Raw genomic sequence first — 12,222 nt, 5'->3', positions numbered from 1 at the left:
CCACAATGGAAGAGGCCACAACAGTGAGAGGCCCGTGTAGCACAAAAAAACAAAAAAAACAAACAAAAAACGTAGGAATAAACCTACCTAGGGAGACAAAACACCTGTATGCAGAAAACTATAAGACACTGATGAAAGAAATTAAAGATGATACCAACAGATGGAGAGATATACCATGTTCTTGAATTGGAAGAATCAGTATCGTGAAAATGATTATACTACCCAAAGCAATCTACAGATTCAATGCAATCCCTATAAAATTACAAATGGCATTTTTTACGGAACTAGAACAAAAAATCTTAAAATTTGTATGGAGACACAAAGGACCCGGAATAGCCAAAGCAGTCTTGAGGGAACAAAACGGAGCTGGAGGAATCAGACTCCCTGACTTCAGACTATACTACAAAGCTACAGTAATCAAGACAATATGGTACTGGCACAAAAACAGAAAGATAGATCAATGTAACAAGATAGAAAGCCCTTGGGCTTCCCTGGTGGCACAGTGGTTGAGAGTCCGCCTGCCGATGCAGGGGACACGGGTTCGTGCCCTGGTCCGGGAAGATTCCACATGCCGTGGAGCGGCTGGGACCGTGAGCCATAGCTGTTGAGCCTGCGCGTCTGGAGCCTGTGCTCCGCAACGGGAGAGGCCACAACAGTGAGAGGCCCACATACCGCAAAAAAAAAAAGATAAAAAGCCCAGAGATAAACCCATGCACCTATGGTCAACTAATCTATGACAAAGGGGGCAAGGATATACAATAGAGAAAAGACAGTCTCTTCAATAAGTGGTACTGGGAAAACTGGACAGCTACATGTAAAAGAATGAAATTAGAACATTCCCTAACACCATATACAAAAATAAACTCAAAATGGATTTGAGACCTAAATGTAAGACCAGACACTAGAAAACTCTTAGAGGAAAACATAGGAAGAACACTCTTTGACATATATTACAGCAAGATCTTTTTTGATCCACCCCCTAGAGTAATGGAAATAAAAACAAAAATAAACAAATGGGACCTAATGAAACTTCAAAGCTTTTGCACAGCAAAGGAAACCATAAACAAGATGAAAAGACAACCCTCAGAATGGGAGAAAATATTTGCAAATGAATCAATGGACAAAGGATTAATCTCCAAAATATATAAACAGCTCATGCAGCTCAATATTAAAGAAACAAACAACCCAATCCAAAAATGGGCAGAAGACCTATATAGGCATTTCTCCAAAGAAGACATACAGATGGCCAAGAAGCACATGAAAAGCTGCTCAACATCATGAATTATTAGAGAAATGCAAATCAAAACTACAATGAGGTATCACCTCACACCTGTTAGAATGGGCGTCATCAGAAAATCTACAAACAACAAATGCTGGAGAGGGTGTGGAAAAAAAGGAACCCTCTTGCACTGTTGGTGGGAATGTAAATTGATACAGCCTCTAATGAGAACAGTATGGAGGTCGCTTAAAAAACTAAAAACAGAATTACCATATGATCCAGCAATCCCACTACTGGGCATATACCCAGAGAGACACATGCACCCCAATGTTCATTGCAGCACTATTTACAATAGCCAGGTCATGGAAGCAACCTAGATGCCCATCGACAGACGAATGGATAAAGAAAATGTGGTACATATATACAATGGAATATTACTCAGCCATAAAAAGGAACGAAATTGGGTCATTTGTTGAGACATGCATGGATCTAGAGACTGTCATACAGAGTGAAGTCAGTCAGAAAGAGAAAAACAAATATCGTATATTAACGCATATATGTAGAACCTAGAAAAATGGTACAGATAAACCAGTTTGCAGGGCAGTAATTGAGACACAGATGTAGAGAACAAACGTATGGACACCAAGCGGGGAAAGCGGCGGGGTGGTGGTGGTGGTGGTGTGATGAATTGGGCGATTGGGATTGACATGTATACACTGATGTGTATAAAATTGATGACTAATAAGAACCTGCTGTATAAAAAAAAAAATAATAAAATTCAAAAATAAAAAACAACTAATACTAAACTTTCTTTGTGTTATTTGTATGGAAATATGTTAATATAAATGTTTCAGACATTGCATGAAATTCCTAAAAATCTTATATGTTCTGGTATACTGTTATAATTCATAATTTTAGTTATTACTTTAAAATGTATATCTCAGAAATAACTAAATTTCCTTGTCAATTGCATTATTATGAACTTTCATCGAATCTTTAACCGTGGTCATTTTTAAGTCTTTTGTCATTTACAGACAGTTCTGGGTGTACTGTGATGCTTTTGCAAATATGTTCCTATAAAAGGGTTTCACCTTCAAGGAATTCATGGAAAAGACTCTGACAAGTACAGGTTTCTGGTAACTGACTATACTGCTGAACTGAATGAATAAGCATTTTCAGAACTCTAATGGAAAACTGATGAATTCATAAAAGTGCTAACAAAAGATCAAGATGAAAAATAAATTAATTACATGGGACTGAGTGAACTGATGAGGATGATTATAATTATTGTGACTTTCTGTTTGAATTAAAAAAAAATGTGATGTTAAAAAAAAAAAAAAGATACTCTGTTGTCTAGTGGCTGAGGCTTCATTGCCTTGCTGGTTTCCAGGAAAGCAGGCCCCTAAATTGCTCAGCACAGACCCAACAATTGCTTCTTTAGGGCCCATTAAAAATTGCTGGGGTTTGCCCTGCCAAAATAGCCATTCATATATATCTGAATAACTTATGAATATAGTTTATATATAAATAAAGCATTCCAACAATTTTCTTTTCAAGAGTCATGAAATCTGTACTAAGGCCTTCTGAGACCCAAGCAAATTAATGATAGTATTGTTAAGGAAACTGCCCACCCTGGCCAGGCACAACAATAAAAGATTTGCTTAAGTCTCCCACCTCAGGATGCTTGAAAAGAACACACAACCAGTGAAGGGTCCAAAATCAACCCAGGGAAAACCCACGAGGGGCCAAGAAGGGGAGGAGACACGAGTCCATAATATGTCTCGCCAACCTCCCAGAAACCCTCATGATGAAAACCATTGTGACTGAGAGATGCACGCATCACCAGGAAGGGCCCTGAGCCGGTCCAAATGAAGGCACAAGCAAGATGATTGGCCAGAAACGACGTGGAAAGCTAACCCCGCCACCATAAAACCTGAGACTGCAAGTCACAAGGCAGAGCAGTTCTCCTGGGTTCCCTTACCCTGCTGCTCTCCACTTGAGCGCCCCTTTTCAATAAAATCTCTTGCTTTGTCAGTACATGTGTCTCCTCGGACAATTCATTTCTGAGTGTTGGACAAGAGCCCATTCTTGGGCCCCTGAAGGTGTCCCATCCAGTGACAGGATGACACTAGCAATATATACAAGGACAGAGATTTGTAAAATTCAGTGGTAAGAAGAAAAACAATTTTATTCTGGACCTTTTAGTTAAATCATTGAGGTGAAGAACGAATATAAAGAACCTTCATCTTTAACAAAGGACCAGCCTTTGTTAAAGAATCAGAAACCCCTACTCCTTTTGGGGCATGTGGTTGTGAGCTGTTGAAGCAACCTGTTAAAGGTAGAGCCAGCTTCAGTTTCCTGAGATTAAACCAGGCTGAAACTAGGTTTACAGACAGCACAAAAGTCAGGTGCAGGGCCTCTTGTCTCTGTTGTGGAGCTATGCCTTGGGGAATTATGCCTTGGGTCAGTTATTAGCTGTCTCCTATAACTACTTTGTTTAGAGTAATATTATTTATAGAACCTTGATTAGATAAAGATTAAGAGAATTATAAAATATTTAGGTATTCATCTAGCCCAACTCCTTCATTTTACAGATGGGGAAACTGAGGAAGCTAGTCTCTTCAAGCCTATTTGGACTTATACTAACACCCCCCTCAAAGTTTTTCCAGTGTCTGCCGAGTTCTAAAGGCACTTTCACATTCTGGGTTTTTGTTATGGCAGCGCCCCACCTCTGGTAACAAAATCTGTATTAATTATCTATCACAGTGTAACAATTACCCGAAAATTTAGCAGCTTAAAGTGACAAACATTGGTTATCTCACAGTTACTTAACTCAGGAATTTGGAAATGACTTAGATGAGTGGTTTTGGTTCAGGGTTTCTCATGAAATTGCAGTCAAGATGTCAGCCAGGGCTGCAGTCATCTGAAGGTCTGGCTGAGGCTGGAGGATCTGCTCTCAAGGTGGCTCACTCACATGGTTATTGGCCAAAAATCTCATTTCTTTGATGACTGTTGTGGCAGAAGGCCTCAGTTCCTCACCTCGTGGGTCTCTCCATGGGATTGCTTGAGTGTCCTCTTGACATGGCAGCTGGCTTCCTTCAGAGCTAGTGATCTGAGAGAGAGCAAAAAGGAAGCGACATGCACTTTATGACCTCATCTAGGAAGTGAAACACCAACACTTCTACTTCATTCTATTTGTTTGAAGGAGTCACTAAGTCCAGCTCTCAGTCCAGGGAGGGAAATAAAGCTCTACCTCTGGAAGAGAGGAGTATCAAAGAATTTGTGAACATATTTTAAAACCACAACAAGTTCTCTCAGAGCATTTGATCTAAAGAGAATTAAGTGGAAAAGGAGTTCTTAGTAGCTTTGATGATATGGTAAGAAAGGAATTCATCTAGACTCAGTCTGAGGCTATTGAACCAAAGAGCAGTCATGACACAGAAGTATTTTGACTCTGAGATTTACGAGGAAGTTGGGAAAAGTAAGGGTCAAGTCAGTTTGTTGCAACCTGTGCATGTGTTTCTCCCTCTTAACTTAAAGTTACATTTGAATTTGCATATCCACATCTCAATACTAACAATATAGTATATATACATAAGGGTAACATGGATACATCTATTTTCATACTATTTGACTACTGTAATTCTAGAAAATATTCCACCCTTGATATTAGAGCTTCTCTCAAGCTTCACATTCATTCCCTTCATCCAATATGTCCATCCCCTCTACCTCTGAGCTCAAGAGGAAACACCTATGGGTGTGATGTGAGGGAAGAGCCTCTCCCCCTAGATTAGTCCCCAAGCCCCAACGTCAACCACCAGACCAGGGGGCTGAGATCCTCTTCTATCTCTCCTTTGAATTAAGACTTTTGTCAATAATTACCCATTTACACCTCACCTTTCTAAAAGGAAGATGCGATTATGTCCCTCTTCTGCTTAGAACTGGAGATTTAAATGGTCCCACAATGCTTATAAGAGAGCCTCTGTGCATAGAACTATATCCAATCTCCTGGGATAAACCATAATGGAAAAGAATATTAAAAAAAAAGCATGTCTCTATGTGTGTAACTGAGTCACTCTGCTGGACAGCAGAGACTGCCACAACATTGTAAATCAACTATGCTTCAATTAAAAAAAAAGCCTCTATGAATTCCTGACACTCTATCATAGCTGCACTATTTTGGAGAACAAGCATATAACTTTCAAGGGATCCCCAAAGCAATAAGTTACCACAAAATGTCAAGATCCACCAGCCTCCAGGACAAAGGCCTGTCTCAATAGGGGCAAGAGATTCATCAATTTGGCTCCACCCTTGCTCTCTATTAAGAAAAAAAAATGTTCCCTGCCGTTCCAGTTCTACAAGGATCAGGCCATCAGCTACTGCAGTTGCCCACTGCCAGTGTGCCCTTAGGGGAATTCAGGATGAAGAAAAACAGGAAACATTCTATGCTTTGGGTACACTGGCCTTTAGATAGTTAAGATGCATATCTAAGAAAAATTTTCAAATGAATTCAGATGCTTGTATTTTCCCAGACACAGAAAAGCACTAAAATCGCTAACTTGAGATACCTGTTTGTTGTAATTAGCAGTAATCTTTTGATGCTTGACTATGTTTTCCCAGCAAAAAAGTTTATATATATCCTGGCTCCTCCCTTACCTCTTTGGAGCAGTTCCTCAGAGCTATCTGAAAGGCTGTTTCCTGGGCTACAGTCCTCAGTAAGGTCCTCAGATAAAAATTAATTCACAACTTACATTGTGTGTTTTTCTCTCAGTCCACATCTCCATCCACTCTCTCCTCCATATCTTATGTCACAGCTTTATCTTTCCCTATGCTGTTTGTTCACACTTCCTGGCCTTTGTTTCTGCCTTTCTCTCTGCCTAGAATACCCTTTCCCCTTCTCTGCCAGGAAAACTACTCTGCATGCCTTGGAACCCAGCTCAAATGTCATATCCTGGAGGAATGAATAATTTAAGTTCCAATATACTTTATATGTATATAGCTGTAATTACTTCTTCACTCATCTGATTAACCCTGCACTGACATGATCTCTAAGAATGTTTTATTCGAATTTGTATCTCCAAGGCCTAGCACAGATCATACTAGGGACTACTCTTTGTTAGGTGGGTGGATAGGGGTTAGCCTGGACCATTGCCTGACAGAACAGGGACCCTTCTCCCTCTGAGCATTTCTCTGCAGAACCACTACAAACTGAGGACCATCTCTTCTCAGTCTGATGCTTTGCTCTCCAGGCTCTGTAGTGAGCTTTGTACTTTTAGATTTCACTGACCAGTAAAATTTCAAAAGTAATTTTGGAGACCAAAGTAGGATTGCCAGTTTTTAATTTTTTCAAATTTAAAGACTTTAAAAAAATTATCATCTACTTTTTAAAAAGTCACTATAACACCTCAAAAGTAGGAAGACCATAACCTTAGCCTAGAGAATAGTTCTTTGAATTAAACACATTCAGCCTTTTGAAAAGCCTACCACATCAACCTTATTTTTTCTCATTCCATGATGAAAAATTCATCCCTGTTTTATCAGCTCTAGAATAATGTTTGGAAACCACTGATTTTGACCTTTGCTTCTGAGAGGTGGCTCCTGCAATCTTCTTGACTCAAGAATGAGTTTTAGGCCTCATGACAGGAATAGTCCTGTAGGATCTTCCCATGGCTTTTTCTTTTGTGGGTGTAGAGAGAAGTACCTGGGAACAAGAGACCAACGAATGTATATTGAGCACCTCTATGCTAATCACTTGGCACGTATATGAGGTGCACATCTCAGTTGACAAACTCAAGAATGCAAAAAAAATGCAATTTTACTTCTTTGCTTACCAAATTTATTATCTATCCAAGTATGTTCGACCTAGTGACAGAAATACACCTTAATTCAGGGTCCCCTCCTCCCTTTCTTTCCCTAGGGGTTGCATCTCTGATCCAGGGGACTGATTTAGTGTGTCAACGGGGCTGGATTAAACTTCCCAAGGTCTTAAGCACTGAAAAAATTATGTTGCCTCATATGTAACTGAAAGTTTTTTAAATAATTATTTTATAGTTTATTTTATCCCAACAAGTTCTGGGTTTTTTTTCCTCCTGAAATTGATCACTTCACTGCTTTTTATTCATTCAAAAAATTTACTTACTTCTTGGGTGGATGTTTTGTTTTCCTTGTGCCCTTGGCAAGTTCTTGACCTACCTATGGGGTCATCTGGTCCTGCTCATTGGCCCTCAGCATTCACCTGCTTGTATTGGATTATATTGCAGGTCCACGCAGGTCACCACGGAGTCTTCCTCACGCTGTCCACACAAGACTGCCTCACACCTGAAGGCTCTTTATGACACATGTGGGCCACTCTGGGTGAGAATTTATTTTTTAGTGTAAAACTTCCATCCCTATTAAAAGGTAACACTTATTATTATCAGTCATCTTACTTTGTACAGACAAAGGAGCTGAGGGGGTACATGGGTAGATAATAGGCAGGGAACAGGAGGACACTATATCACGTTATTTTCCATTGGCACACGTTCTTTTGTTTATTTTTTATTTAACATTCCTTTCTGATTCCTGCACTAGACTATAGGTCTATGAGAAAACCCATCTGTCTTATTCATTACTATAACCCCAGAACCTAGAACAGTGCCTAACACATAGTAGGCTGTTAGTAAATACTGTTGATCAAATGAACGAGAATGAATGAGATAAGGACAACACAAAGAGGTAGAAGGGGATCAGAATGAGGGTGCTGGAAGTGCTGAAAATAAACTTCAATTATTTTACAATTCTGGAAGTTTATGTTAGCTCTTCCTTGGAGAGTTTCCTTCCACTGCAGCAAGAGATGTCTCTTCTACAGCATTCCTTGTGTTGTTTTCTGACTGTTGCCTGTGGACTAGCATTTTCTTTCAGCTGGAAAATAAACTATTTTGGGCAAAAAGGATCATATACAGCTTTGCAGCTCCCCATGAGGTACAGCACTTTAAGAGCTAAAATATGCTAGTTTACTGAATGAATGAATGACTGGAACTTGCATCCTAAATATCCAGAGAATCCCTGAGGAATGGGCTCAGTGTTATAGGGGCTAAATCCAAAGTGGTATCTTCTAGACTAAGTTTTATCCAGCCTCAGCATTCTACATCCACTTCCTGGGGTGCAGTACCTCCTAGTGGAAGTCCAGGGCTGCTGCCTCCTTCCTAGATGCTCCCAAACATGGGCCCTCGGTGTCTCCCTCCCAGAACTCCATCCTCTCCTCCTCAAAAACCTCAATGTCACCCTCATCAATGAAGCCCAGTAGACGATGAGGTCCAGTAGACGATGAGGCCCAGCAGACTCAGGCAGGTCCTTTCTAGTAACCCCAAGTACTCACAAGGTAAATAATGAAGGGCGGCATCAGAGCCAGATAGTTCTCTAGAGCAGACCAGCACCTCAAAATTTAAGGTGCAAATGAATAATCTGGAGAGAATCTTGTTAAAATGAAGGTTCTGATGCAGTAGTTCTGGGTTGTGGACCAAGATTCTGAATCTGAACTAGCTTCCGGGTGACACCAAAGGATGCTGGTCCAGTCTATACTGCACCCTTGTGGTGACTGGCAGCTACAGCAGTAGCAGCTCCCAGATGTACCAAGTCTGACCAGCAAGCCATGGGGTTGATCATTTAAGTAAACATTCTGAAGCTTATGAAGTACATTTCTCCCCTTCAAGGTTTGTCCCTTGAAGGTTTGCCTGCCTCTTTCCTGGTGCTGAGACCCTAGAGAAAAGCTCCGACCTCCAGCTGGAAGGGGTAGGGGAAAGGACACATTCCCTGAATCAGAAACTGCAAAACGTGGTTTAAATCAAGAGGTCAAGGGCAGGGAGCTGACTGACTGCTCAGAGGGTGTCCCAGAGCAGCAGTCTCTCATCCCAGGCCAGAGTCTCTAGCTCTCAGCTATGTCAGCCTGGAAACTCCATTTTGTCAGTACACCCAGAGATAAGCAGACTCAAGGGAAATGAATCATACCAGCCAGACTCTTAAGAGTCTAAACCAAATGCCAACAGTAAGAAGAACAAACGTCAACTAATCAGAAACTTGTTCAGAGCAATACTTTCCCTGCAGGAATGTCTACGTGGGCTGGCAAATCATTACCAAAAGTCTGTTTGGGGGCCTGAAATCAGAGCAAGGGGAATCAAGTGAGCGACCTGAAAAGAGAATATTATGACATTTTGATAGCTGGATGCACCCAACTCCATGGATAATTGCATACCTGCCAAGCAGAAGTTAGGAGAGCACCTTCCCCTTCTGTTACTCTTCCTGCAACTGGGAACTTTCTGTTCAGATTTCTTTAGTGCATTCCTGCCCTCAAATACACTTCAGTTGCCTTGGACGGATGTGGATGGCTAGAGTGGGTTACCTCCATTGATGTATGTTTGTAGTTTTTATTTTCTTGGTTGACTGTTTTTACTCAAAATACTCTTAGGAAGTGATTGCCCCAGAATTTCTCCCCAGATTCTGAGAGCAGCTCATTGCCCAGCACTGAAGCACCAGCAGGAGAGGAATGGGGGTTGGAGGGAGGGCCATCAGAGAAAAAGCTGGATCCTTTCCTTGCTTCCCACCCTGACATCTTATTCTAGGCTACAGATTTTAAAAAACTTCAGTACGGTTATTTGGTAAGCAGTCAGAGGAACAGAAGTTGTCACATTTCTGTTGGCTGGTTTTTTTTTTTTGCTGGTGATGTTGATTTTCTATACATATAACACTTAAATCAGTGTCCAAAGTCTGGCAAGTTCTCAGGTTCAGCTTCCTTCATTCTATTCTCTCATAGTCTGAGCTGTCCTGTTGGGTGGCTTTAAAGTCATCAAACTTATGGAAGTGGGAGTGGGGGGCCCTGGAAAATTACAGCCCTCCACAGTTTCTTGCTTTTACAGGCTGTTCAGTAAGTCTTTGTTGAGAGACTGTCAGTAAACGGAGCACAACCCCACTGCAATGTCCATCTCTCCCAGGAATGCTTCCTGACTTGCTGTGCCACCCCCAGGTTCCCTGGGAGAAGCTGGAGAGGCTCATTGCTCACTGAGTCCTAACTCATTCCCTCCTTGACAGTGATACAGCCGCTGCCAGCCACCTGAGAGCCAAATCCAAAACATATTTCCATTTTTGCCTAATGCCTAAATGACAGACCTAAATTTGTTGAGTCTAGATTTTTAAAGTGCTCATAAAACAAAGTAACAAATAAAATTTGCTCTAAACCTGAGGCAGATTAGGAAAAATCCTCAACGAGAATATCCTTCTCACCCAAGAGGCTGTGGAGATGGAGGCCACAAAGTCCTCTTTCGCACCGTCATAGTGGCTACGGGAACCAGCACCTCCAGAGCAGTCAGAGTTTTCACTCGTCACACTGTATTGTCTACTCTGCACTCTTCTAACGCTTAATAAATGTTTGCACAGTATTCCTATAATCCCTGCACTCCAAAGTATTGAAGTTTTAGCGAGTGTGAGGGCTTTTTAGAAAACCCAGTAGATGACTTCACCATTGACAGGGGCCAAATGAGGAAAGATAATGAGTACAACACGGAATAACCTCCCCCAAATTAAACAATCATATAGGAAGGAAGATGACGATTGGCTGATTCACTGAAGACCCCGCGTTCACCCTTTGCCGCGTTATAATTTCGGCCCTGACCTAACGTCAAGCAGCAGCTGGGGCCTAATCGCCGAAGAATGTGGCTTCCGGAATCTAAAAAGGCGGCCCTGCCGTGCCATTGTTCCCACAGTGCCGTGACTCGGATTCGAACCGAGGTTGCTGCGGCCACAACGCAGAGTACTAACCACTATACGATCACGGCGAGCTACTGGGACGCCACGAGGAGCGCATCATTGAGTGTCGTCCTCGTCTAGGTGGCTGCCGCTCTCGCCTTCCCAAGCCGCTCACTGTCGACCAGGCCCCTCTGGCCCTGGCGCCCAGCCCGAAGTGGAGTAGGGGCGCCGTGGACGCCTGGCCGAAGTCTCTGCTGGTCGTCCGCACGGCCCGTGAAAGAGAGGACATGAAAGTCCTCTGCAAACTAAAGGACTCCTAGGAGGCCAGGCCTACGTCCGGGACTCTCACGCAGCCTGTACGAATGTGAGGGCCGGGGGTCGCCCGAACGGCGGCGCTGGGCCCCTATCACACCCACCGTGCCCTGGCGCTCACGCTATCTGAACGGGCTCTTGCTAGGAATGGGGCCGCCTCTTAAATCCCACAAGAAGGAAAATCAGTTCGGACCCAGCCGCACAACTTCCTTCGAGATGCGGAGTAAGGGGAACTCGCAGAAAACACACGCCTCGGTAATGAAGCAGTGGGATCTGGCGGCCCGGTGAGTGCTTACGGATATCTAGAAAGCAAGCGAGCAGTGCGCCTGCGTCCCTTCAGGGAGAGGCGAGGTTAGAGGTGGGCGGGAACCAGCAGTGACATGACAAAGGGGCGGGGCCTTAAACAGAGAAGAGCTTAGGCGAGAAAAAAAACGCACGGGTCCCCAGTAGCGCGCCGTGATCGTATAGTGGTTAGTACTCTGCGTTGTGGCCGCAGCAACCTCGGTTCGAATCCGAGTCACGGCATTGCGAAAGCAGTGGCACGGCAAGGGGTCGGCTTTTTAACGCTCTCCTCCATTTTTATCTTCAGTTTGTAATAACTTCCTTGAAAATAGATCCCAATCCCCTTGTGACAGTTGGAAACAATGTTTACGCCAGGTCTCGCTAAATTGGACTTAGGAAGCATATAGGCTTTCGCTTACCCTGGCCTACGCACGTTATCCTGCCCAGCCCAGACAAAGCACAGAACACTCACAAGGCCAAGAAGTGTTATAATTGACATATGTACCAATGTCCATGGCAACACTAAAAACGGGCTCCCAATGATAGGAAGAGAACGCTTCTTAGAGGAGGTGACCTTTGAAGTAGCTCTTAAAGGCAGAAAGGGAATTTGTCAAACAGCCAGGATTGTCAAGCAACCAGGATTATCTCGTGTGCTAAGGGCTCCAAAAGAAACAATCATAATTCCTCTTTGT

General features: G+C 42.7%; 1 long non-coding RNA gene and 2 other non-coding genes across 4 annotated transcripts; 1 reads left to right on the top strand and 2 right to left on the bottom strand.

Moving 5' to 3' along the window:
* Positions 1-3,417: 3,417 nt before the first annotated feature.
* LOC132520484 (uncharacterized) lies at positions 3,418-11,521 on the bottom strand. 2 transcript variants are annotated; one of them, XR_009540553.1, is made up of 4 exons: positions 11,353-11,521; positions 7,359-7,608; positions 6,796-6,920; positions 3,418-4,331 (listed from the first exon to the last, which is right to left on the bottom strand). It is a non-coding gene; the product is annotated as an uncharacterized LOC132520484 (long non-coding RNA). The 2 variants fall into 2 exon arrangements; XR_009540554.1 differs by having other exon boundaries at positions 7,412-7,608.
* Positions 10,954-11,025, bottom strand: TRNAH-GUG (transfer RNA histidin (anticodon GUG)). Its single transcript has one exon. It is a non-coding gene; the product is annotated as a tRNA-His (tRNA).
* Positions 11,522-11,701: 180 nt separating the features above from the next.
* On the top strand, positions 11,702-11,773 carry TRNAH-GUG (transfer RNA histidin (anticodon GUG)). The gene has a single exon. It is a non-coding gene; the product is annotated as a tRNA-His (tRNA).
* Positions 11,774-12,222: the final 449 nt, after the last annotated feature.

This window comes from Lagenorhynchus albirostris, chromosome 1 (assembly GCF_949774975.1).
Source record: "Lagenorhynchus albirostris chromosome 1, mLagAlb1.1, whole genome shotgun sequence".
NCBI classification, from domain to species: Eukaryota; Metazoa; Chordata; class Mammalia; order Artiodactyla; family Delphinidae; genus Lagenorhynchus; species Lagenorhynchus albirostris.
This window is presented reverse-complemented; position numbering and strand designations above follow the sequence as displayed.